The sequence below is a fragment of the Manacus vitellinus genome, unplaced genomic scaffold, assembly GCF_001715985.3.
Source record: "Manacus vitellinus isolate BGI_N305 unplaced genomic scaffold, ASM171598v3 scaffold_2_pilon, whole genome shotgun sequence".
NCBI classification, from domain to species: domain Eukaryota; kingdom Metazoa; phylum Chordata; class Aves; order Passeriformes; family Pipridae; genus Manacus; species Manacus vitellinus.
In genome coordinates, this window is record NW_021940208.1 from 2,730,616 (window position 1) to 2,758,461 (window position 27,846).

Below are 27,846 nucleotides of genomic sequence, written 5' to 3' on the forward strand. Positions count from 1 at the left end.
AAAGGGCTTTACTTCCTACCTGAAGTGTACCTACAAATCCTCTCTTCTTCTAGCCCAGACAACACACTGTCTTCATGCATTTTGTTGACTAATATGCTTAAATCAAAAGTTGGTTTAACGTACCATAGACATTGGTGTATGCCAATCTCTGTGGTGTCTTTTCTTTTTTTAGCATGCCATGAAGCAAAATTACAGCTTCCCTTTCCACTCTGTTCAGCAGAGAGGCATTTGGCTGTGCTCATCTGGCATTTGTGTTCTGAAGTAGAGCCTTCCAGGGCTATCAACACAATTTCCTGGCTTAAGGAGCCCTGCCAAAGAAATATTAGTGTGCTGATAATACTGTTTGGGTGTAGCAAAGTGTTAAGGTTATCCTGTTAATTTGCCCCTTACTTCATTAGTATTGAGTTAGACTATATTACTTTGGAGGCTTAGATAAGTTCTTTTATTAATTCATCAGACTGGTAAATTGAAAATAATCATAACATTTGCACTGTATAAGATTCTTTATTTGTTTAATATTCGACTTTTAAATATTTTTTAATGTATTGTAAGAAATCCCAATTTTCTACCTCCAAAAGACTTTTAAGTCCATTACTATTTTACCTTGTTGATATAAAAGAATTGCCTTTCAGTGGTTTAATTCTAGAGTAAATACCCTAAATTTGTTTGTGCAGACTGTGTTCTAAAACAAGGAGGAGTTTAGAGAAAAACCTTTGGTTTTTTTTCTCAGAGTTGGGTAAAAAAAGTTTCTGGTTACAACAGTACTGCTGGAGCAGTGTGAAAATATGTGTGTATGTGCAAATTTGTGTGTACTCCTTTGCTACTGATTCCAGAGACCATGAATCACACTGTTTGAGAACTGCTTGTTAGACAGTAAGTTTGCTTGAATAGAGAGTTCGTGTCTGATAAAATTGACCAACTCTGTGTTATGAAACAATTACCATACTTGGACCTAAAATCCAATCTGGGAAACATTATATTGCATACCTCTATGCTGTTGAGATTTGCCCTTGGCCTGCAACAATTAAAATGCATCACAATGGGTTTCAGTTCCAAATGAATGCCTGGATACATGTATGGGTCCACAAGCACTTAGTACATTTAGGAGTCTTCATGCACTGTAGGTGGATAAACTCCTCTTGTTGATGAAGAACTTGTCAGTACTGACAATGCTGTCTACCTCTGAAGAAGAAACCTAAGGTTTGACTCAGTTGCACATACATGACTGTTCAGTATAATCTGAGGTACTCTAGCATGCTTATGACCTGCATGGAGGAGGTATATCTTTTGGTGTCATATGAGAGACCTGTGTGGCACTTACAAATCAGCCAGATAATCTTAAGGTAGCTGGCACTAACCATCTACTTGTGGGTGATGGAGTGAGAACCCCAGTGGCTGGTCATTTGAATTGCTCTTTAGTCTGTAAACACTGAACTCACAGCTCAGTGGGATGGCATATCATGATACCAATCCATGGAAAACATATTTGCTTAATCTGGGAGTTTGGTTTTCAGTCAGCTCAGTGAATTAAACCAACTAACCCCAAAGCTACACAACCACAATATTCAAAACAAGGTCTGAATGGGTAGTGGCAGGGAACTGGAGAAGCAAGGGAAAGTGCACTTATTCTTTTCAGCAGCAACTAGTTGTTTCATGATGTTAAGCACAGGGTGGAATTACACTTTCTACAGTTTGACTAAACTGAACTCTTTGGCCCTAGAGATGCTCCTGCCAATGCTGCAGAAGAGAAAGAACTAGAATGGTAATCCAGAGGCATCTGTGAAGCTTGTTTCACTGTTTCTGTTGCTGATAACAGAGGATGGATGAAAAACAAACTTAAAGAATAGCCTTATGAAAAAGGCCAAGGCTTTGAAGTTGACTGTTGTTACGTATTTCTATCTTTACTTTCATGGAAAAATAGAATCATAGAATATTAGAATGGTTTGGGTTGAAGAGACCTTTACAGGCCATCTAGTCCAGCCCTGCTGCAATAAACAGTGTCATCTTCAACAAGATCATATTGCTCATAGCCCTATCCAACTCCATCTTGAATGTTTCCAGGGATGGGGCATTACCACCTCTGGGCAACCTGCTCCAATGTTTCACCACTCTCATCAGAAAAAAAATTCTTCTTTATAACTTTTCTAAAGGTACCTTCTTTTAGTTTAAAATGAGTACCCCTTGTCCTATTGCACCACACCCTGTTAAAATGTTTGTCCCCATCTTTCTTATAAGCCCTCTTTAAGTGTTGAAAGGCCACAATAAGGTCTCACCAGAGCTTTCTCTTCTCCAGGCTGAACAATCCCAACCCTCTCAGCCTGCCTTCATAGGAAAGGTGCTCCAGCCCTCTGATCATCTTCGTGGCCTCCTCTTGACTCACTCCAACAGGTCCATGTCTTTCCTGTGATGAGAACCCCAGAGCTGGATGCACCACTCCAGGTGGGGTCTCATGACAGAGGAGTAGCGGGGCAGAATCACCTCCCTTGACTTGCTGGTCACAGTGCTTTTGAGGCAGCCCAGGATACAGTTGGACTTCTCCCATTTCTCTCTTTTTTTGTATTTCTTTTGTTCATTATCCAGTATTTGATAGGGAAACCATGCATACAATACGGAGGATATAGGTTTGCTTAGCAACTGCCTTAGGAGCCATCTCCATTTGCCTTCTAAAAGAAGGCAATTTTCCTCCATCTCTGCTTGCCCAGTTGCCAACTTCAGCTCTCTTACCATTTATTATTAATAAGGGAAGTAGTTCAAGGATTTTTCCTTAACAAATAGGATCTCCAGGGCAAGAAAAGAAGGAGTCAAATCTCCTCAGGTTATCAAATGAAGATGGGTACCCAGATACTTTGAGAGATAAAAATAGAGATTTTCAATCAGTATCTTGCTTCAGGCATTAAAAGCACAGAGAAATGTCAAGACCATGTCAGAGTAGCCTTTCAGTATAGACAGTGGTTTCAAGAAGAATAGACCATTCCTCACTGTCATTCAAATGGAGACATTTTCCACCTTCAGCTGGTTGCTTATCTCATTCACTCTGTCACCAGATTGCAGGGAAGGGTTGCTAATGTGGATGTTAGGGCATGTCTGTATGCTTATGTATATGCTGCTGTACACTTGTAAGCTGCTGGTGAATCAGTGTTTGGCTGTGTTAGGACAGCATCATGCCCAGAAGCTTTGCAAGTGGTTTCTGAAAAAGATTTGAAATGCTATCTAGCCCTCAGCCAGGATTAAATTCCATATCATTTGTCTGATACAACGGTGTGGGCTCCCTGTACCAGGAACTACTTCTGTATGATCTTTCTGGTGGGCTCCAGGTGACACCACAGTCGGAATATTACCCAGTAGGCAGCACATGAAGAGTTTCACAGGGAGAATGTATCTCCCAAATGTGAGGACAGAATCACCTGAAAGAAGGCAAAACCATAGGTCATTCAGAACATTGACTAAACAGGCTATCAGAGCCTGCCAAGAGGAAATAACAGAGAAAACAAAGGTCCATGACCTTCCTGACTCTTGGGCACAGAGAGCTCTGAGCTAGCCTTGACCCAAGCAGACAGTCAAGATGGTGTGAAGGTGCAGGTCGGTGCTGCATAGAGAGAACCAGTTTGGCTATGGAAGCTATTTCACATTTTTTTATGTGGCATCCTACCTGAGCTACCTGCACAGGTCGAGGACTGAGTTAACTTCCTTGGAAACAGCTTGGGTATTTTCACATTGCTCTTCACAGGTCATAAAGGCAGAAGATAGAAATTGTACAGAGTACATCTCCACTCCTAGCACAGTTAATATACTTAGCTGTGATCAAAAGCTGATTGCATTGTCTCTCTGCCCAGAGAAGGTGTGGAATCTCCCTCATTGGAGATATTCAAGAACTATCTGGACTCATTCCTGTCATGTACTCTAGGGTAACCCTGCTTGCGCAGGGAGGTTGAATAAGATGACCCACTGTGGTCCCTTCCAACTTGAACAATTCTGTGATTTCAAAGACAGCACTGTTGTTTTGTTTTGGGGAATTTTAAGTAAAAAATGCTTCAGAATTCAGGATTTCCCTTTAATGATGAATTTCATTTCATGTAGATTTTGCTGAGTTTTCATCTTGAATATCACTCTGGTGTTAGAGAAAATCATTTGACATTGCCCATTCTTCCTTAAGGGCCATATGGCAGTCTATAGGAAAAGGAGGATGAATGTTACGGGAAATTAACTGCATAGTGGAGTTGTAATCACAGGAATCCTGTCACCTCCAGTGTTATGACCCTTGATTAATCTTTATAGCAGAAAGAAAATAAGTACTAATGAGTTTGTTTATTAGCATTTACATAATTTTATGGTTGCATTTAATTCTTAGAATGTTAATTGCTATCTGTGATTAGTCCCTCTCATGCTGAAAAGTTTTTACTGGCGGCTATATCTTTAAGACTTTGTGTTGATTCATGTGTAATTTAAGTTGACAAGGACTCCAGCAGTATAAGGGAACAAAGAGCCTAGTTTCAATGTCTAATTTAGTTGTGGCAGCACTGACTGTATGTACTTTGATGGTAATATTAAATCTCACCACTCCCTGAGTGAGGATTGAAGTAATTAGCAGGGCTTAGTGCCAGAAGGCAATGCAATTCACCATGGTTGAACCTAATTCAAGATTTATGGAGTGCAAATTTCAGTTATTTGTGGATTTTTAGACTACTGATTTTTCTGCTTTGAAGGCATTCTGATAACCTGTTTATTTTCTTTTATGTGTTCTGTTTAGCATATACAGTTTCTAGATGGATTCCTGAGACCTCTGAAAGCTTTTGTATTGCAATGTGAGGAAGAACTCCAAAGTTTCAGTTATCTGTTCACTAAAATGTATGCCATGATTTTCCATTCTCTTCTGTGATGGCAAGAAAAAGTAGAGACAGCAACACCCATTCATGGAAAGACTTAATTTTTTTCCTTATTATTGTATATTTTAGTGTATGCTGTATAATTGTTACCAGCAATTTAAAAGTGCTTCCCACAGCTTTTAGAGCTAGTAGGAATGAGTGGGCAGAGCCCCTGGGCGATACTGCAGGTAAAAAAGATTTGGTTACACTAACATCTATACTAGAGCCCATAGAGTGCTGACTCTGCCCTAGCAGGAGGGTCTCACTGCTCAGTTCAGTTTAGTGGCATCCAGAATTCTTGCTCCTGGGGAACTCTGACACTTGTGTGTGAAACAAATGTAGATGTGAAATTTTGCAGTTTCCCAGTAAAATATTTTTGCAAAGCATACAATTCTGGAAATAACAAGAAACCTTCACCCAGGCACCCTTTTTTGCTATTTGAAATACAATTATATAGATTAATATAATAAGGAAGGCTCTGATATTTTTCTGAAAGTCAAAAGAAATTGAAATGATGCCTTTACACTTTTTAAAATCATACTATTTGCTCTTTTTTTGTTGCTGAAAGCATGAAAGAAGTCCATACATTTGCATATAACATTTTTGTTTTGTTGAAGCACCAAAAACTTAAGAACTACGTCCTGAAAAGGATGAAAATGGACACCTGTGCTTAAACAGCTCTGTGGTATAGATAGGGAAATAAAGGCACCTTTTTTTAACTGTTTGTGAGGTTACTTTCCTAGGAACCGTGAATGATTTTCCTTCCACATACTCAAACATGCAACTAAACATGACTATAGGAAAATCAATGTGCATATCTTTCAGGTAAATGAAAGGAATTTCCATCATCCATGGATTCGGGATTATTTGTGTGATAATCTTCCCACCAGTCAGATGTGCATGTGCACTGCTGGACGATTTTCAGATGTGAGACAGCAGCAGGATTAGGCTTTGTACTAGTCTGTGGGAAAATACTCCCTTGGCTCATCTTTGAGAGCACGGAGGTTTTGATGTAGGGTTATTTGCTTAGAGTCCAATACCTAAATTTTGAAAGATACTTCAGATCAGGACATCCTTATGTGTTAAGTGCAAAAGCTTTTATTTATTTAGCATGAGACAGTGTTAATAGCATTTAGCTCTGAACAAGAAGGGAGTGGAAAAGCCTGTAGGGAATCTGTACAGTTGTGTGTTGCTCTGCAGGGAAATGTTCCTGTCTTCCCACTTTAAAGAGTTGAAGTGCACATCCCATTATTTGGTTGATCAACTAGGATTTTTGGAGTGGAAGAGCTCAGCAGGAGCTCAGTGTGAAGCTGCTGTTTGGATTAGTTCATATATATAGCAGGTATAGGAGTATCTTCATGAGAACTTGTGAGGACTATAGCAATTTTGAAAAGTTTTCTTTGAAATGCAATCTATCTATTCGAAAATAAACAAATTATGCAAGTCCCAGATGAAATTTTCAGTCCAAGATAAAGAGAAAAACTTATTTCATTAAGGTAGAAATTTCTTTATAGCTGGTCCAAGTCCTACAGAGCAAGCTGTAAACCTGGTCTGCAGCACTCAGACCAAATATTCACAAGCTATTTTGGGGATCTTCCTTCTTTCTATTTCTCTTTCTTTTAATAAAAGTTTCAGTTTCTCAAAATTCTTACAACTTGAGAATGTGCCCTGCTTTCTTTCTCACCACCACCTAAAGGCATTTGATCTTCTCTCCCACCCAGCTGACTGTAAAGCTTGGTTCTAATAGTTCTCTTTCTGAAAGCTGTTAAGTAATTACAGGGAGTTTGTACTCAATTATGGAGCCAATAACCCAGATTCAGCTGACCTGACTTTTGCCTTCAATCTTAGGAGCACTTATTCCACAGTTATAATTCCTTCAAAAGCCAGTGCAAATGGAAAACTGCTTCCAAAGGATGATTAAACCTATCCAAAACCAGTTACCGCCAAGGGAAGACTGTCTTTCTACTCACTATAAGGAAAGCCTAGGACTTTAAATGAGAGTCCTAACTTTCAGATATTGAAATCTAGATGAGTTCTTTACCAAACCAAGATTTCTTAAGAGAGGTAAAACCCTTTAAACTAGCAGAGAAGGGTGTTGCAGGACAAGTAAGTGGCAGGTTAATCTAAATTCAGGCTGGAGATCAAGTTAGTTGATTCGATCCTGCTTCTGAGGTGTTGGTATGTATACTAAGCATAGTAATCTATTAAATAATCTTATTACACAAGCAGAGACAGGAGTTTGGGAATTGATTCGTAGATGCTTAAAGGCAAAACGTTGAAATTACCATAAGGAGTTAAGGGCTTGTAATGGATCTGCCAACTAACATTTCCAACATACAGAACAATGCAGCATTTAAATCTTAGCACTATGATTTGAGAACCTTCTGACTGAGATGTAACCCTCCTTCTCAGCTGTTCCCTTCCCTGAGGCTAGGGGGAAGTAAAATTGAAGAAAAATATGGATATATATACATTTATAGGATCCATTCCTGATTTTTCTGCAAATATTTATTTTAAAAAATATTTTAAAATTATTTTGTGCTAATTCAGTAATTTCCAGCCTATGGCTGGCACAGAATTGAAATTGATTTAAATAATTTTTTAAAATCTTACATTTAATTGTAGAAGGTTAAGTTATGAGGAAATCTTGGATAGTTTCTCATATCTAATGAACAAATAATGTATTTGAAAAATAGTTTTTCTATTAAATAGTCTTTTGCATTAAAATTTTTGTGCTCAACTAAGATAACTAAGGTTTTTTTAAAAAACAAAACAAAACCCACACCTTAAATATTGTCTTGATTCTTTTTATTGTTGATCAGAAAAAAGATCACCTGACTATATCTCAGATGATTTTAGCTGTGCTGGCCTATGTAGGTATTTCCGCATTTAGCTGGAATGTGCTTTTGTACCTCTGTGTGTAAAATTAGATGAACAAATTAGACACTGTCTTAACTCTGCTTTCTGTGTTTCCCTGGCTCTAGCATCCCTACGACCCTGTGTATAAGAAGCGTCATCTTGTGTTTGTGTTGTGGGGATGTAATTAGTGCACTGAACTATGAAAGGCTGGGAGCTTATTTAAAATTAATTCTATCAAAATAGCATTTCACTGGAGTGAGGAAACAGATTTTTATATCTTGAAAAGTCTTTAGCTGAAGTAAAAGAAAAAAAATGTTGCTCACTGCATTCTTTTACCTACAAGCAAGCAAAAGGCTGCTTCTTTCATTGATACAGACTGTTATTTTAAACAGAACAACAGGCTTAAAGGTTTTTTCATAGCGTCTTAAAAACACTGGGCTGCATCCTGAACACACTGAAATCAATTCTAGAAGTCCGACTGTGAATTATGCTTTAAAGGAGTAGTAAATAGTCATGCTCATGGAAGATAAAAACATATCTATGTAATGAACCATCCCAAGAAGTAACGGGATTTTAATGGGATTGACGCCATATACCAACTTTATACTGTCCTCTTTATGGGATGTATGGTTTATTTTATAATTGGAAATATATACATATGGGGCTTGGTGTTCAAATGAAATCAGGAACTGCAACTGGATCCTGTAAAAGCAGCTTCAGCTTCTTTACTGTGGCTTTCTACCCAGTCATATACTAAACAGCAAGACCTACTGGGTGCTGCAGACTTTTGAAAATCTGGCCTTAATTGTGGGAGAATTTGGAAAAAAGATCTGTTTGTAGAAGAGATGTACAGGAGGATGCATAATCTTCATTGAAATTCATGAGAACTGCTCCACTGCAGAGCAAGGGACCTAGACCATTGGTGGAGGAGCTCTAATTGCACACTTATTACATTAGTGTGAACATTATGACAGCAGTCCATTTCTGTCTGTCCCAGCATGGCAGCTGGGAGAATCGCCTGAAATGTTTTACAAGTGAAACAAAATATACCTGATGTCTCATTGTTTTTACAGACAAGGGGGAAACAATCTTTATTTTTCTACTTTATCTGCAGGCAAAGCTAGCAGGTATAGTTCAAAGGTAATCAATCTTTTTATTATGGTTTTCTTTGTGTCTCTTTCTTCGACAACTCACATCTCCTAAATAGATATGTGCTATCCATCACAGTCTTACAGAGATAGGTGAGCCGCTTCATTATTCATTTGCCTCATTTTCATATATACTATGGAGATGAGTAAGGTTTTTTTGATCCTGCCTAGTCTTCAAACAAAATGGAAGCTGGGAATAAAAAGAGATGAAGAGGGCTTACTTCTTACTCTAGAAATGTATCATCCCTGGAGGCAGTGCCAACAGTTTGATCTCTCTAGACATTCACTCCCCTTCATTGTGAGAACCTCTGTTTCTCAACACTTTGATAATATCTGAAGGTGTAAAGCAGATTGCAGTATTAAACCTAGATAATCTAGCAACTTGTATTTATTTCCTCATTTTTTCCATTTCTCAATACTAATTTATAAGCCTAGAAATTTATTTTGTAAGATAAAAATCACAAATAAGATAAATATAGGACTATATGTTGATTATTTCCCCCTTTTAGTCATTTGACTGTGCCAACCTTTTTACTTTCTTCTGTCAGACATTTTTGGGAGAGCTAATCCTTTGAGCAAAGCTTTGTGCTCTTTCTTCACCTGCTGCTGACATTTTCTGACCTGAAGTTCATGTGATTTTTCAGTGCAATAAACCGTTCTCAGAAATATAATTTTGAAAGTATCGAGTGGGCTCATCTGAAAGGGATCCAGTGAGTTCAAGCAGCATGGGTGTAGTGTGGGACTGTGGTCAGAGACACAGAATCAAATTTGTAACAGGGAGCAAAGCAATCTGTTGGGCAAGTGTTCTTGATACTGGTCACACTTTGGGACCATCTTTACTTTGAAGTTACTCTTTGCTTGGAACATCTGTAATTCAAGTATTGAAGTATTTGGTAAAAACTCAAATAAAGTAGTACAAAAAGTCTGTTGTGGTCCTGCCCTTTCTCCTTCACCAACTTTCTGACTGAAATTTCCTTTCTACTGTAGGTTTTTTCTTCTTACTGAAGTCTCTTAAGCCATACTAGGACTTAGCACTGTTTAAGAAAAGTGATTCCTCCTAAGTTAACTCCTAGAATCATGCATTCACTGCAGATATTAAGACTAAATTATAATAACGTTAAGGAAATAAGAGGAGCATTTGGCCCAAAGGCTGTTGTTTAACACTGAGTTCTCCATCTGCAGATGCAGCAAGACCCCTCTGAACTATCTCTCTGAAAAGTTGGTCAGATTCACCCTTAACAGTGCTTTGTGATTCTCCACAACTTTGGTTATTGACAAGGATTAGGACTTCCATTACATTTGTAGCCACTGGCTTAATAAATATTTTATTGCATATTCTGTACATTTTTCATATATATTATTTTAGTTTCACTATGATTTAGTAATTTTCTGTATTATCTGTTTAATATATTCATTTACATTCTTTGAAGTCTCTATCTTTTTAGTCAAGTTATCTTTGCATTTCTTCTGATTTGCCTTCATGATAGCAGAACAACAAGATGGTCTTTATTTGACCTGCAGTCTTCAAACCAATCACCATCACTTTATAGTGTTGCCTTCCTTTCCTCATAGAATTAGAAAATTCTGGTGGAAACATTCATAACAGTGGGTTTCATGCTTTGATTTCTAAAAGAGATGAAATCTCTTTGAGAAACAAATTATAGTTATTCATGTTCTCCAAATTTATGAGACTATGGCATTCCTGGAGAGTATAACATTAATTGCTTTAAACTTTGCCAATCAACCTAATTTTGACTAAATTACCTATGGCATTCCATATCTCTCTACCATGCTTACAATTTCATGTTCTGTACCAAGATGAAACTCATTCTTCTTGAACTACAGTACCGCTCTACTAGTGACAGATAACTGATGGGCTTTCCTGCATTCTTTTAAAAAAGGTTCTTTGAATAAAAACTCACAAAACCAGATTCAGACACATCCACTCCTGGTTTGCATTCCAGCTCTACAACTACGTTCAGCACATTATTATTCAGAACATTTCATATTAAATCTTTACTTGCCTAAAAGTTCTCCAGTGTAACTTTATTACTAACACTAAGAAATAGTTTTTCTTCTAAACTTTATGCAGTGTTACAATAATTTTTATGAGTAGTTGCATTTTCACAATCCCTAGAAATTACAGTTTTTTCAATGTTAAGATCAAAGACATTTCATTGGAGGGGAAGAGACCAATTGCATTAGAAAATCTAACTATTATCCAAGAAAAACAACATGCTTCTAATTTTCTAATTTTAAATTCATTTTGATCTGCCTTCCATTGAGACCAACCCTATGCTGAAATCACTGGCAATGACTGCCAAATTTTAACAGGGCCAAGAGTCACAGGACAAAGACTGAATGCTCTGGGAGGAAGGAAGGCAGAAAGGAAGGAAGATGGTAGGACCCATGTGTCCTGTCCTTCCTACTGCTCAGAGGAGCTGGATTAGGTGTGCAGTCATTTTGGGGGGGATGCCAATGCCAGCAGCAGATACAGCCTCGCTTCCTTCTGTTGCTGGATGCTGCACTGCCTGCACAGCATTGCCCCATCACAGCCAGCATGGTGAGACTGGTGCCCGATCAGTTGCTCGTGAGCTGCCTCAGTGCAACTACTTGGTGTTTGTAGGTTGAACCTTGCTGTTGATACCATGCAGAGAGGTATATTTTTCCCAGATTTCATAAAGCAGTTATCTTTGGTCTGTTCACAGCCTCAGAGGGAATTCCCATTACATCTTGGGTCAAGGACTAGCAGCAGTACTGATAATAGTCATTACGGGAAGGATTAAAGGCCAGTGTGTGCCCCCTCTGTTCTTTCTTCTTGTCTACCATCACCCAAACCATAGATGAAATTTTAGATTAGGGCGTCACATTGCCTCCACTTAGAAACAGAAATTACAGCAAATCACACTTTTTCAGTCAAAAGTATATCCTCCTGTGAAGATGCAGGGCATATATGGTGGGGGAAACACACAGCAGCAATTGTAAGTGTTGGCTGTGTCTGCAAAGCAGGTTGGCTGTAATCAAGGAGAAGCAGCACCCTCTGCTTGATCTGCTGCCAGAAACTACTGAAAACATTCAAGTGGCTCAGAAGCATCAGTAGTACTGGGCGATGCACTCAGATCAGCTAATCCTAAAAGGTGTCATTCCCAATCCCTTAAATCAGCTTGAGCCATAGTAGAAAAGAACTGCTGGGTGGCCATCATGCCAGAGGACTCCCCCATCATCCCTGTTGCACCAGCCCTTGACCTGGCCCTGCTGTTGTGCAGCTGCACAAGAATCAGCCTTCTGAATTGACCTGGGAGAAAAATTTACTTTTTGTTTTTCATTTTTTCCTTTCCAACCAGATCTGTGTGCAGCCCTACTGGCTGCTCAGGTACATGGACTCTTGGGAAAGCACAGCAGGGTGGGTGGATGTGCCAGGCTGCTTAATTTGGTGTTGCTGAATGCAAACCATTTTCTGAGTGAACCTGGCCCATTAGCTAGAAAATAAATGATGGTGTGGCAGATCCTCTTGGGATCAGAGAGAATACTTAGGCTTTTTAAAGCAAAAGACTCCTCTGAATATGCCAAGCTGTCCCACCCATATGCATTATTGAAAATGCTGCTTTTTAACACTAGTTTCTGTTTTATCCTTTCTTTGAGCTTCCCATACGTTTTTGAAATATCCCATGATCTGGTTTCCACTTACAGTTTGTTCTTCACTGTTGAGAAGTGATTTTCAATAATCACCCAGCATCAAGGGAAAACAGTGTGCTACAGTTAAAGCAGATTTAATCTTTGGCCTTCTCCTTCTGTGATTTTTAAAATAATTGGCATTTCTGGAACAGTATCGTTATCTGTAAAATGTATCATTTATTTAAATAGAAAGCTTCCTAGGTAATGTCCAGCTTCCTGAATAACCTCACATAAAAATATAGCACGGTGGGAGAAAAGTTATATCAAAAAACAATCAACTGAAAGCTGAAGCTGTTCGTTTTATCATGGAAAATAGTTTTCATATCTGTAGGATATTCACAATTGTCAAACTGTATCTGAGGTGTCTGTATTCAGGGTACGTGGCAATATGGGCTGTGAAGACAGACTGATAAGAGTTAGGTTTGTTCAACCTGGAGAAGAAAAGGCTCCAAGGAGACCTTTTAGCATCTAAAGAGGCTACAAGAGAGTTGGAGAGGGACTTTTGGCAAGGGCATGGAGTGATGGGACAATGAGTAATGGTTTTAAACTGACAAAAGGTAGGTTTAAATTAGATGCTGGGAAGAAATTCTTTACTATGGGGATGGTGAGGTACTGGAACAGGCTGCTGAGAGAAGCTGTGGATGCCCCGTCCCTGCAGGTGTTCAAGGCCAGGTTGGGTGGGGGTCTGGGCAAACTGTTCTAGTGGAAGGTGTTCCTGTCCACAGCAGGGGGAGCTGGAACTAGATGATCTTTAAGGTCCCTTCCAACCCACATCATTCTATGATTCCATGTATCGGCTGTGTTCTGCAGCTGTATAAGCTAAGGCAGATGAAAAGTATCTCAGTTGGAATGTAATCAGCCCAGAAATTCATATCAACCAGACATGATATCCGTTAGCCTGACTCTTCATTAAGGACAAACTCAAGTCTGGCTCTAGGGGTCAATATCACAAGCTCTGTGGAGATGGAGTACCTGACATTTGAACTGGTGAGTGCAGAACTGCAGGTGAAGCTCAGTTAACTCGGAGCAGTCCTTGCCTCACCATCCCACAGGGCTGGGTCAGCTGTCAGTCTCCCAGACTCATTTGATTTTAAATACTGCTTTTCTTCAACTGATTTTTAGTGCATTTTGCTGGTGTTCTGGTGGTACTTTTTTTGACCATGAGTTTTTACTAGTCAATGACATAATTCCTTCTTTTAGCAGCAGATATAAGACATGCCACGCATACCATTTACATGTACTGTGTACATACCTATGCACGCATACACATCAGTGTAATAATGTAATGGGCACTGCAGAATGGAATGAGGTACAGAGGTTCCTGAGCCTTCCAGTGCAGACTGGCCATGCAGAGAAGGGAGGTTTGGCTCCTAAATCTGAGTAGCTGAGTGAGGTATAGCCTGGCAGAGGGGTTCGTTAGAGGGGGCAGGACCACACCAGCACAGCTATCTATATTCAGGAGATCTCTGCACTGACATAATTATATTACTTCTCATTCCAAATTATCTCAGTGTCTGCTAACTCAGTATCTCTGTATTGTCCATTACAGAAAAACAAACTCCTTCCCACAGACTCTTGGAATTGTGGTTTTTTGCAGTATCACTACTGCAAAAAAAATTTTTTTTTTAAAAAAAGTGTCTGTGACCGTTGCTGATAGAGCAGCACTTAGCATAATGCCTTCCTTGGCTGGCAATCTCAAGTGAGCAGAATCTGTAGGGAGGCAGTGATGAAGATGCAGAAATCCTTCATCTCTTTTCCAAACTCCAAAAACAAAGGAAAAATGAGAGCAAAACTTATTCAGTAAAAGAAAAATCAACAAGATGAAGCACTGAGTTACCACTGTAATAGTGATAGCAAAATATTCTTCCTTCCCTCACCTCAAAAAGTCTGGAAATAAAACATGATTTAGAGAGAAATCCAGCAGGACTGAGGGGAGAGGTGGAAAATTCCCTGCGTAGTGCATGATTATCCTGTGGGCTCCCGCTGGCATATAAGGCATCTATGTGTCTCCCAGGTGAGCTTCTTACCCACTGCAGTTTCCCCAGTTCCCTGCAGCAACCCAGTCAAGCAGAAAAGTTTATCCATAAGACTTTTATAGGTCACCTGGTGCTTGGGCTGCTAAATCCAAATGACCTTAGTGCTGATGGAGAGAAATAAATATGGGTAGGTTCTGCAGGAAAGAATAAAAGGAGATGCCCCATGTGTGGGCATCTCATCATCATATATTTGCAAGAAGGATGGGGGCAGGCGTACCCAAAAATGATAAGACATTGACCACAAGTAGGAAACAGAGGCAAATTTAGATAAAATCCAAGCATTCATAAAAGGAGGCAGCCAGGTCAAAAGTATAACTGTTTCCAAAGGAGATCTAAAAATTGAAGGGGAAACTACTGTGGAGGAGAGCCCTAAGAGGCATAATACAATCCTTGGCGTTAAAAGCATTGGAAAGACATAAAATCATGTTAGATAAATAAGGTGTATTAAGAAGTAATGTAAGAATCATCTGCTCAGGACTGAAATGGATAGAGTTCCATAGCTTCTTGTATTTTCTACCTTAGACATCTGCTGCAGCCCTGATGCCCATGAGTCTGCAGGTTTGGAGCTGGATGAACATTCAGGTTAAGGCAGCACAGCTCTCTTCTGGTTATGACTTTGTGGGATTTCAGACATGACTAATGAGAAAAAAAAAACAGATCATGGACTATATTCCAAAGGAAACTATCATTGGTTCTTCATAAAACCTACTCAGGCTGCAGGAGTACAGAGCCTATCAATTATGAATGAATAGATTGCAGTTCCATTATTTACTATAAAAAACTGCTCTGTAAGTATGCATAAAATAGCAATAAATAAAGGAAGCCTGGGGAAAGGCAATCCCCAAGCTAAAAGAAATATAAAGGAGCTAGCAATAGGGAAGGTCCTTCCCTGGATATTTTTAACAAGAGAGTGGACATCCTATTTTGTAGTACCCTGAGGAGATTGACCTAGTCACTTCTATGAGGCAGGGTAAGCCATTCAGTGGTCATTTTCCACTTCAGAGCCTCACAATTCTATTAAACCAGAGTATAAATGGTTACCTTTAGGGGTATGATGATGGATGAAATGCCTCCTGTGATGTGTGCTCCTCCTCGATAAGACTTCTGGCATGTCATTTCCCGGGGAGTTCACAATAGGCACATTGAAATAGATTACGTATGGAGAGCATACAAACAGTGTGGACAATTGCTTTTAGGAATAAGGTTACAGTTAAACATTTATGTCAGTATTAGGTAGAGATTACCCACAGGCAGTGCAGTAGAAATGAGCCTTCAGGGAGATCTTAATCAAAGAGGTGGCAGAAATCTTGTGACTCAATTTGTAGTCAAAAGAGTGAGTTAGGAAACCAAAAGTTCTTTATATGCTCTGCTGGCAAACTGTCTGGTCAAGACTGGCTTGGAAAGAAAAGCAAAGGCAGCTGGGGGGAAATAAATTAGAACAGAACTCCACAGGGCTTTGAAAGATACTAGAATGTAATGAGTTAAGGGAGAAACTCAAGGGAATGAGTGACATAATTAAAGCAATAAGAAAAAAAGTGATACTAGCAGATGCATTTCTCAGACCTGGAGGATAAAATGAGAGGTCAGAGAAGATGCTGCAGCAGTCAGGATCTCACATAGAAATTTAACTCTAGAAATAGGTAAAGACAGTGAATTTCAATAAGTCTAGGAAGACAAGTAGAATGACTCTGAAAGAAAGATCAGTTTCAAGTTCTCTTTAAAATGATGGAAATTTTTGCTTGAAAATTATTTTTTTTGATTTACATATTGCAGCATTATTCTGAAAAATATTTAGAGTCTGGGATTCTGATTGCCATAATCACACCAATCTACTGAGATCAAGTAAGTTTAGGTGGACATGGAAGAAGAAATGTACATCATGGTGTGTACAGTGACTAAGGAAGATCTCAGGGTATTCATGGATGATTTTAGAAAAGATGGTGGTTCAAATGGAGCTCTGGTTAAATAATCTGAATTGAAACTCTGTATTGCTGTTGTATTCTTAAGATGTGGAAGGATAGGGCTATTTGTTTTCCTATAAGAACTGTGAACCTATTTTCCTAGTATTCAGCTTTAGAATTATAATAATGCAAAAATATGACTTCTAATGTGCCAGCATAGCTTTTCCTTACAATTCTCCAAATTCTATTAGTTCTGCTCCATGGCAAGAGTAAGCGAAAAGCTGATGAGTTGATGGCATAATGCACTATCACTGCCAGATTGTCATAGCTGTACTGCAGTAAAAGAAAATCACAGTCAGTGATTTATGAAGTTACCAGTCTTTTCAATTTACACTGATTACAAAAAAATAAGGAATAAAAAAATAAAAGCAGTAAAAAACCCCTCCAAAAATGGCTTCAATTCTTCAGTGTATTCCACATAAAGACAAAAATATATGTTAACTCAGCAAGCAGTATCACTGGGGCGGTTTAGTTACCAACTTTTTTTTTCTCATTATGTTTTCCTTAGCCTCTTTTTGTCTGATACCATTACACTGTGGGCATTTCTATAACTATGGAACCACTTTTACGTTAGTTATAGCTCCTATTTTCTCTGCAAAAAGAAAAAGGTGCGTATCACTCAGATCGAGGCGGCTGAAGAAAAATGCATCTATTATGAATGATATAAAAGGAATATTAGTCTCACTTTGAAAGGTCCACCTTGTTTTCTTTCCAATAGTACAAGTTACTTTGTTATTTACATTATAAATGAAGACTGTTTGGTAATTTTTAACTAGTAGCTACTTTGTTTTGTTACTTATTGTACCCAGGGAGGAAAGGTTAATATTTGGACAGGGCATGCAGATCTGAGGGTCAAAGAACCTTTAGTTGTGATGTAAAACAATTAATAGCAGTGGCATAAAGCAATTATTTTAAACTCTGAGTACATTCCTTTTTTTTTTTTTTTTTAGGTTTTGTCAATGAATTATAGAGGGGACAATATAGGTGGGAAGAGAGCAGCAGGAGCGGTGAATTAACAAGAGCAGAGAAAGGAGCAAGTGAATGACAGATGTGTTGCTAGTCACCTCGAGGACTTTTCCAAGTTATATTCTTTAGGGCTTGTCTGAATTATAACTAAGCTATTGATCCATACCTAATCACCAAGAGACTCAAGTCTGAGCTCTCCTAGAATGGTGAACTTCTGTTTACTTCATACTGTATAAAGACCTGCTCTGTTTTGATGGGTATGAAATAGTAGAATGGGTATATATTATTTAATGTGTTGTCTGCTTCCTCTGATTCTGTGAATTCATAGTTTCTTACAGTTCCCACCTACATTTTTCCTACGTTTATGAAACTCATTAAATACCATTATTCAGTGTCTAAATCTTATATAGGAAGTTAAGGCATATGGAAATATGTCCCATTTGGAAGGACTATGCTATTGGAAAGGAAGAAAATCAAGGTCAATTCTACTTAAATCTCTTCTCTAAGAGCATTAACTGATGTTTATCCTGCACTTTTATCCAGTATGATTTTAAAGTTGCATGCATATTTGTACTTTATTTGACTTATAAAGAGCTAAGTAATCACTGTTACAATGAAATAGCCCTTCGCTTCTTATCTCTTTTCTTCTTTTTCTCTTCCACAAAGAAAAAAGGAGAATTAGGGTAGATATTGTTGCTTCACTGGAAATTGTTGATCTTTTCCTCAGAAAAGAAGAGGATGTCTTTCCCTCTTTATGGAATAAGTTTAGACAAACATAGAAGAGTAAGGAAAATTAGAAAATACTTTTTCCCCCCATCTTTTTGTATTTACATAGTTCAATAGCTGCTTAGATATCACAGAGATTATAACTGCATAGTTAGATTTTTATTATGAACAGATAACTATTTTTACAGTCCATTTCTTGTTAAGGACTGACCTTTTAAATTAAATGCTCAGAAAGTCTATACTACTGAGTAACCCTTTTTTTTTTTTTTTGTAGCTTCTACAGCCCAGAATATTTTGTAGGGGGAGGAAATACATGTAAGCAATCAACATTTCCCCCATTATTGCTAGGAAACTTTTTTTTTAAAGTATGAAGCAGCATTTTCAGTGGCTAGGATCTTCTGGTGAACTCCTTACCATCAAGTTGTCATTTTTATCTTGCTTTAATGAATTGTCAGGAAAGATTTTAAGAAGTTTTTTGAAAGTCCAGAAGTTTGGTCTGTGCTTAACAAGAATAACACACTTTCTTTATTTCATCAGCTTTTCTTTTTCATCATCCATCTCCTGGAACACTACAAAAGATTAACTAAAAAGCACTCTCAGCACATGGAACCGTCATAACACCTCCCACGCTGGCTTTTGGATATGTTGCTTCCATTGTCTCATATCGGTTCTCTCTTTTGTGTTCTTGGTATCATACCAAGTGCTGAAGGTAGATAAATACCCAAAGCAATATTTCTGCAAAATGTTCTGTATTTTGTGCTCTGTGTTTTGGACTGTTAGAAGCTCCCTCCAGTGTCGTTCATAAATATGGAAGTCATTGTAGCAGGTCTGAGCTTAAAGGAAACCTTTTCATTCCATTCTTAGGAATATCATCTGTACTCAGAGTGGTCAAAGTGTTTTCAGTTTACAGCTTCAGCCATGGGTATAATTAGCCATCATGTGCTATGGGCTAGAAAGCTAGGACATTGCATTCAAGAGCTCTAATTATTTATTTGTATCTTCTCTATTTTATTACTTCTGGAAAAAGTAATTCTTCCAGATACTCCTGGGAGAATGGGCACATGCAGTAAACAAAAATTTTAAGTCTAACCTTGGTCTAGTCAATATCTTTAAATCTTATGGTCCTCACCTAATAATCTAAGAAGATAGTAATGTCTTAGGATAATGACTTCTAAGCTATAAGATGGTTAGAAAATTTACTTTTCTGTTACTTGCCAAAAGAGCAGTTGAATTTCCTTGCTTACAATAAAATTGCTGATTTCTTCAAACTGTTCTTGTGTGTAACTAGCTATCTTCTTAATACAGGCTAGTCAAAATATCACAGAATAAAATAATAATAAATCAGAATCAGAATAACAAAAATACCAAGAATAATTCATTTCCAAAACCTGTGAGTCAAGTAGTCCAACTGTGATGGAAGGAGGTTTATGTGGAACATGAAGGACTGTTAAGGTCGAAGGGCTGAAGAATAACATAAAGGAGACAGAGAATGTGTATCTGGATAAGTAAAGAGACAATTTGAGCCATCTGGGATAAAAAGCTTCTAATATGGGCAGAATGTCTTCTAATAACTGAAATAAACTTGGTGGTAAGATAAAAAATGGAAGGAAATGAGATTGTTTTGATAGTAAAGGACAATTGAAAGAGAGATTAAAGAACTTTTATAATGGGAGAGAAGAAAGGAAAGCATACCTCCCCTTTAGTCTAAGTTGAGTGTGTTGTGCTACAATTGCTTTTTCTTACTCACCTAAAGCTGTGTTAATGTTAGAAAGCATTGCATTGTAACTTTGTGGGGAAAGTCCTTTTGAAATCAGAATCCCACAAAATAATGTGCTAACTTTTCCCTGGATGCCATGGCAGTATTTGAAGGTTGTATTCTGAGCTCCCCAGAACATACACTAAACTGAGAACATTATTACTGTCAGTAGAAGGGTGATCAGAGAAGACTGATCTAAGTTTGATTACGAATGAGTAATGAAAGTAGCATTTTAGTTTACTTTAGAAACAACAGATGGACTCATCATATGCCTGTTAGTGCTGATTTTATTGTGGGAGGACTAGTTTCCTTGTGATTGCTCCTCTATGTGACACTGTTGGACAAGTCACCTCTCAGGAGGTCTTCTGGGATATTTGGAGCTTCGGGCCTGGGGCACCTCAGTGCATATGTAAGCCCAGCTAAGAATGAAGCTGTCTCCAACTTTCCAAGCTCACCCTGCACTCTAGACAGTACTGAAACCATCAAGTTGGTTCATCTTGGTTCTACCCCTCCAGGTAGAACTGACAGCAAAACTACACCCATGTGAGCTTGTGTATACTTCCAGTGTTGAATTTGAAGACCCCATTTTGACAATTCTTTGGTACCAGAATCTTTGCTGAGCACATTGAACACAGTTGTCTTTTGAAGACACACTTTCTGAGACATTTATTGTCTCCTCTATTTTACCTTTTACTCATCAGTGTGATTTTCTATATCAAGGAACCTAGAGAAAAATAACTGCTGTGATGATGGGATTTGTGGATGCACATAGCTAACTGGTTGACTGTATTTTATACTGTTCATCTGTGTTTTATTCATGAGAGAGTACTTCCCAAAATAGCTCCAACTTTGGTTTCAAAGGATGAATTTCATGAGAATGTCTATGCAGTCTCCAAACCCTCACAATAAATCAGAATACTTTCTTCAGTGTCTGCATCTTCATGGAGTCCACATGATTTATTTATCTGGAACTGCAAGGTTTCAGCTCCCTAAAAGGTATTCTATTTTGTTTGTGGTCCATAAAATGCTTCTATAGGTTCATTTAACACTAAGTAAAAGCATGTCCTTCAGAGGTTGCCAAGACTTCAAAGACAAGAACTTTTTTTTAATTGATAACTCTGTTTCATCATTAAACCATACTTTAATGTGTATGTCAGAAAGTTGCCTATGAGAAGCAGGGTCAAAGGCATGGAACTACTAAAGAAGAGACTGTGGAAGCTCTATGAGGTATATTGAGCAATGAGTGCAGTGGAACCAAAGGCAGACAGTAGGAAGTGTTAGCTGAATCAGTTCAGTTGAACTCTTTTGTTGCCACTTCAACTAGAATGAACTAATAATTCTCAGTCTTTTCCCTCTGACAAAAGTCAGAATGGGATGGATTATCTGACATTGTTCTCTAAGTCAAGTAGATCCTTCCCAAATTCTCATCCTCTGGGAGCTCTTTCTTTTCTGCTCTCTTCAGGAGGCCATCTTAATACATAAGAAGTTGTCTGCTACTTTTGTTGTCCAAAGTTTATGTGTCCAAACGACTTTTCATGATTCCATGTGTATCGGGACAAAGTTGGGATGTTATTTTTTGGTCTGTGTTTGGCCCTAGCCACCTGCAGTTAGTTTATGTTTTCTCCTGCCAAGTCTTCTGATAAAGCAGTGAACTTGGCCTTGGAGGGAGAGCTTCTGTGTAAACTGTTTTAATTGGTCTGTTGTGATTGGCCCATTGTTCTTCAAGGGCAGTTGGAGGACAAAGTGATGATGATGGTGTTGAAGGCCATCCCCCAGACTCAATTGGGAAGACCCCCCCAAATCACTGCGCCTGCGTCAGGGATTTCCAAGGTACTCACGCACACGCAGGAAGGGTGCACTTACATAACAGAAGGGGTGGGATTGAGAGCCCCTGATGGGGCGGTGCTGGCCACACCTCCCCGGGGCAGGTGTTCTCAATAAACTTTAAAAGGGCAGACTCGGGTCTTTGGTGGGGCTGGCTCTCCACAATGGACCAAGTTGCTTTCAGTGGGGACGCCTGCTTGAAGTGGGAGCCTGCCACCCCCCATGAACCCGCAGCTGCTGCAGAGAGACTTCACTATTGGTTAGGATGGGTAAGACTTGTTTACAGGTGACACCTGGGTGAGTAGGGGGGGGAAGCCTTCTTCCTAGGGTCTTTTATGCACTTTCTCCTCCACCCCAATCCTTTTCCCCTCAGGTGCCTGTGTTTTTCCTTTTTTCCTTGTTTGCCACCTTTTCCTAATAAATAGCTATTATTTTTGCCAACTAGCAACGGTGTTTGGTTTATTCGCGTTCCAGAATCTCTCGAACCTGTGTTTTTCCCTTGGCTTAGTCCCTTCCCTGTTACACCATGGATCAGAAACCTCTCAGATTACTACTAGTATTCTACCTCTGTCATAAGCATCTGGGAATTCAGGACCTGAGTTATGCTGCATTTTACCTGTGGTCCCATGCAGCAAAAATAAAATGTACAGGTAGTGTATATTGGAATGTGACCCTACAGTCACTGAAACTCCTTTAGTTCTGAGTGAGTCCAGCACCTTTGTGCTGCCTTAACAGAAATATCAGGAGTCTGAAAAGGAATGTGTTGTAGTGCCCACAAAAGGCTGATTGGGACTTTCACAAGAAGGAAAACAGAGGTGTCTGTAATCTACCCTTAGTGTCAATGCTGTTCCTCTGTACTTGGGCTAGGCATCTCTAAGGATTGGCAAAAGAAAGATAATTTTGCGAAGGATAGATTTAGTTTAGTGATAGCAAGAAAGAAATGGTAGAAAAATTTCAGCCTTCAGGAGACTGAGAAAGGGTAATTAGGCCAGAAGCTGAGAAGAGCACAAGGTGGTGAACTGGACAGGGATAGTAGATTGACAGCTGTGACAGAGAAAGACAAGAACCCAAGAATGAGAGCCTCTGAGAAAAAACTTCCCTGTAGAGTCCTGATTATTTATTGACACAGCAAGTAACCATGATTGCTTGTAGAAAAGTATTTGTCTTCATCACTCTCCCGACTGATACACATTGTCCAAGTGGCAGGCGATAGTGGTACAGCTCTAATAGCTTTTAACTATGGTGATGAACCGGGGAGGAGAGGATGTTCAGTACATTGTGATGTCATTTTTCCTTTTCAAAAATTTTTAAAAGCTGATACTGTGAAAAGATAGAGCAGAACCATGCCAGAGAGATTAGTATTACACATTTAGATAGAAGTGCCGATATGTGCTGATCAAACAAACTTGATTTTGACAATTTATCATCTGAGTACTTAAACTTTGGAACTTGCAGCAACTGAAACAAGGGTACTTGCCTCTACTGAATTTCTCTGTACAACTTGGCATTGCTGCAATGACTTGGGACTGAGGAGGTTCAGATCTGGTCTTAATGGTAGATTGATGCAGAGAAGAATCTTATACTTTTGTATCTGCTTGCTGTTAAGATCTTATACTTCTGAGTGCTTTCATTTTTCATAGACTTACTCTTGGGGATTTTTGTTTTTTAATGATTAATGTGGCTCTGGATCAGAATCTTAATCCTGAAATTTCCACCTGCTTTTAAGGAAAATTCAGACCTGTGCCTAAATTGTGTCCTGTGTCTCTGACTTGTTACAGGAGAGACAGAGAATACCATAGTCCATCCAAAGTCTGGAGTTGGTTTGCTTGACCAGAATCTCTGTGAGACCCAGAATTTTCTCTGTTGTTCTTGCCATTCAATTTTCTCTCTCTTTTTATTTCTCTCTGTCTGCAACACAGGTTTGTAATACACAGGGCAATTTCTTGATGTGTCCAGCAATCTTTTCTGCCTTTCTATTCCTGTCAGAATGCACTTTCCTTGATCCTTGTGGGTCACTAATTACAAACCCTCTCAATACCAACCAGGTAGGTAGTAATGGTTTGCAGGGAATTTTCTGGAGAGGTGAGGATAAGTAGCTCTCAAGGGTCTGTAACAGGATGGAGAATAAGCTGAGTTTCAAGAGATTGTTGTCACAGGGATGTGTTTTAAAGCTTATTGTTCTCCTTCACAAATAAAATCAGGAATTTTCTTACTCTTTCAAGGAAAGAGAGGGCCCTGTTTCATCACTGGTGTGAGGCTCTGTGATTCCAGCTGGGATCTTAATGTGCTTTGCCATACAACTGGGCACCAAGAGAAATTTCTGAGGGTGAATGGTTTCATATATGCTGGAATACACATCAGGGAATATTTCCTTTTTCACTGTACTCATGATATGAGCAGATGCTAAGAGGTTGGTATACTAATGAACAAATAAAAATGGCTAGCGACCATTTTCTGGCCCTGACCCAGTCTGCCACAACGTGGTTTACATCTAAGCAGCTAAGGTCTTTTACCATCCTGAGACACGGTGATGGTAGTCATGCCCAGACAGCCTAAGTTGGAAGTGGTCTGTGACTCATACTAACTCCCAGGTCATATCTAGGCTGTGTTTGGGAGAATTGTGGTTTGCCAGAACCAAATGTGTAATTTAATAATTGATCAGTATGCATGTGCTTGTGTGGACATGAGCTCCATTTTAATTCCTGATACAAGCATAGCCTGAATAAAGTAGTTTAGATCTGGAAATTATGAAGTCATTTCCATATAGGTATTCCTTGCATGAGTGTTCTTCACTATTTCACAAATTTTAGATAATCCTATCTAGCCCCCAAAACAGGAGATAACAGAATCACACAATCAGCCAGGCTAGAAAAGACCTCTGAGATCATCGAGTCCAACCCATGACTCTACCACCTCCCTGGGCAGCCCATTCCAAAGTCTGATCACTCTCTCTGTAAAGAATTTCTAATGTCTACCCTAAACCTCCCCTGGCACAGCTTAAGATCATGCCCTCTTGTCCTACTGCTGGTTGCCTGGGAGAAGAGACCAATGCCCACCTGGCTACAACCTCCTTTCAGGTAGTTGTAGAGGGTGATGAGGTCTCCCCTGAGCCTCCTCTTCCCCCTGTGCTAAACAACCCCAGCTCCCTCAGTCTTTCATCATAGGACTTCTGCTCCAGTCCCTTCACCAGCCTCGTTACCCTTCTTTGGGCACTCTTCAGCATCTCAATATCCTTCCTGAACTGAGTGGCCCAGAACTGGACACTGTACACAAGGCATGGCCTAGCTAGTGCTGAGTACAGGGGCAGAATCACTGCCTTGGTTCTGCTGGCCACACTGTTCCTGGTGCCATTGGCCTTCTTGGCCACCTGGGCACACTGCTGGCTCATGTTCAGCTTCCTGTTGATTAGAACCCCCAGGTCCCTTTCCAGGCTGGTTGCTCTCCAGCCACTCTGGCCCCAGCCTGTAGTGCTGCAGGGGATTGTTGTGGTCAAAGTGCAGGACCCGGCACTTGGTCTTGTTAAACATCATACCATTGGATTCAACCAATTTATCCAGATCCAATTTATCCTACCCTCCAGTGGATTGACATTCCCCTCCAGCTTGGTGTCATCTGCAAATTTGCTAATGGTGGACGCAATCTCCTCATCCAGATCATTAATAAAGATATTAAACATGACTGGGCCCAACACTGATCCCTGGGGGACACTACTGAGTGGCTGCCAACTGGATGCAGCACCATTCACCACCACTCTCTGGGCCTGGCCCTCCAGCCAGTTCCTAACCCAGCATGGAGTGCCCCTGTCCACGCCGTGGGCTGCCAGCTTTTTCAGAAGAATGCTATGGGAGACAGTGTTAAAGGCTTTGCTGAAGTCCAGGTAGACACATCCACAGCCTTCCCCTCATCCACCAGGGGGGTCACCTGGTCATAAAAGGAGATCAGGTTGGTCAGACAGGACCTGCCCTTCCTAAACCCCTGCTGGCTCGGTCTGATCCCTAGTCCATCCTGTAGGTGCTGTGTGATTGCACTGAGGATTATCTGCTTTTTAACCTTGCCAGGCACTGAGGTCAGGCTGACAGGCCTGTAGTTTGCTGGGTCTTCCTTTCGGTCCTTCTTGTGGATGGGCATCACATTCGCCAGCTTCCAAACATCTGAGACCTCCCCAGTGAGCCAGGACTGTTGGTAAATGATGGAGAGTGGCTTGGCGAGCTCTTCCACCAGTTCCTTCATCACACTAGGATAGATCCCGTCTGGTCCCATAGACTCGTGAGGATCCAAGTGGCTCAGCAGGTCACTAATTTCTTCCTCCTGGATAACAGGGGGGTTATTCAACTTCCCATCAGTGTCTACCAGCCCAGGAAGCCAGTTGTCCTGAGGACAACCTGTATTCTTGCTGAAAAGTGAAGCAAAGGTGTTAAGTACCTCAGCCTTATCCTTGTCTTTGGTAACTATGTTCTCCTCCATGTCCAACAAAGAATGGAGGTTTTCCTTGCCCCTCCTTTTGCTATTGATGTATTTATAAAAATACTTTTTGTTGTCCTTAACAGAAGTGGCCAGATTAAGTTCAAGTTGTGCTATTGCCTCTCTAATTTTCTTTCTACATGACTTAACTACATTCCTAAACACTTCATGAGTTGCCTGCCCTTTTTTCCAAAGGCTCTCTTTTTTCCCCTGATTTCCTGCAAAATCTCCCTGTTCAGCCAGGCCAGTCATCTTCCCCACTGGCTCACCTTTTGGTACATAAGGACAGCCTACTCCTGCACCTTCAAGATTTCTTTCTTGAAATATGTCCATCCTTCCTGGACCCCTTTGTTTTTAAAGTCTGTTTCCTAAGGTACTCACCAAACCAGCCTCCTGAATAGGCCAAAGTCTGCCCCCCAGAAATCTAGGGTAGAGGTTTTGTTGATGCCCTTCAGTACTTCACTGAGTATTGAAAACTCTCTCATTTCATGGTCACTGTGCCCTAGATGGCCTCTAAGAACCACACCTCCCACCAGCCCTTCTCTGTTTCTAAACAGCATGTCTAATGAGACCTCATCCCTGGTAAGTTCATTTATCAGCTGCATTTATCAGATGGACCTTGTACCAATGCTACAGAAACTACTTACAGGTCTCATATTAGTGATACTGTCTGTGATCCACTGGTAGGGATGCACATGGTCTTAAACCTTTTTTTTTTTTTTGATTATTTTAGTACAAGTCAACAACTAAATCTTTCAAATTTACTGGAGTAATATCAGCCACTAATCCTCTGGAGTCCAGTCTTTGCTGTTTTGTATGTTTTGCCTTTCTGTGTTGCTATTTCCACCAGACTGATGGAGAATAAAGGATAGGAACAAGGTTTAAATGGGAAAGAGGGTCTCAGGCATTCTGAGTTGCATATGGGTTTATTCTCAGGTCCAGACAAAATTGTATTCCTCTGGATCCCATTTAATATTGTCATGTTTTAATCCTGGTGGGCAGCTGAGCCCCACAGCTGCTTGGTCTTTCTCCTCTGATGGGATGGGGGAAAGAATCAGAAGGGTAAAAGTGAGAAAATTCATGGGTTGAGGTAAAGACAGTTTAATAGGGAAAGCAAAGGGTGCTTTTCAAGCAAAGAAGAACAAGGAATGCATTCACCATTTCCGATGAGCAGGCATGTGTTCAGCCACCTCCAGGACAGCACAGCTTCATAATGTGTAAGCGACTTGGGAACAAACGCCGTCACTCCGAATGTCCCTCACTTCCTTTTTCTTCCATTGCTGAGCATGGTGCCATATGGTCTATAATATTCCTGTGCTCAGTTTGAGTCAGCTGTTCTGCCTGTGTCCCCTCCCAACTCCTTGTGCACCGCTAACCTCCTCACTAGTGGGGTGGAGTGAGGAGCAGAAAAGGCCTTGGTTCTTTGTAAGCCCTGCTCAATAATAGTGAAAGCATTCCTGTCTTATCAATGCTGTTTCCAGCAAAAATCCAAAACACAGCCCCATATAAACTACTATGGAGAAATTTAGCTCTATGCCAGGCAAAGCCAGTACAAGTATACAGATGCTGAAT

At 39.9% G+C, this 27,846-nt stretch overlaps 1 protein-coding gene and 1 long non-coding RNA gene across 2 annotated transcripts in view; both read left to right on the forward strand.

Annotated features, from left to right (window-relative positions):
* The window catches only part of DLG2 (discs large MAGUK scaffold protein 2), a 999,038-nt gene that overhangs the window by 210,729 nt on the left and 760,463 nt on the right, over positions 1–27,846 (forward strand). The window lies entirely within an intron of this gene.
* Positions 1,110–27,846, forward strand: part of LOC115307592 — a 42,050-nt gene continuing 15,313 nt past the window's right edge. Inside the window, exon 1 of the long non-coding RNA XR_003915911.1 lies at positions 1,110–1,200. This is a non-coding gene — a long non-coding RNA (uncharacterized LOC115307592). The remainder of the gene's footprint in view (positions 1,201–27,846) is intronic.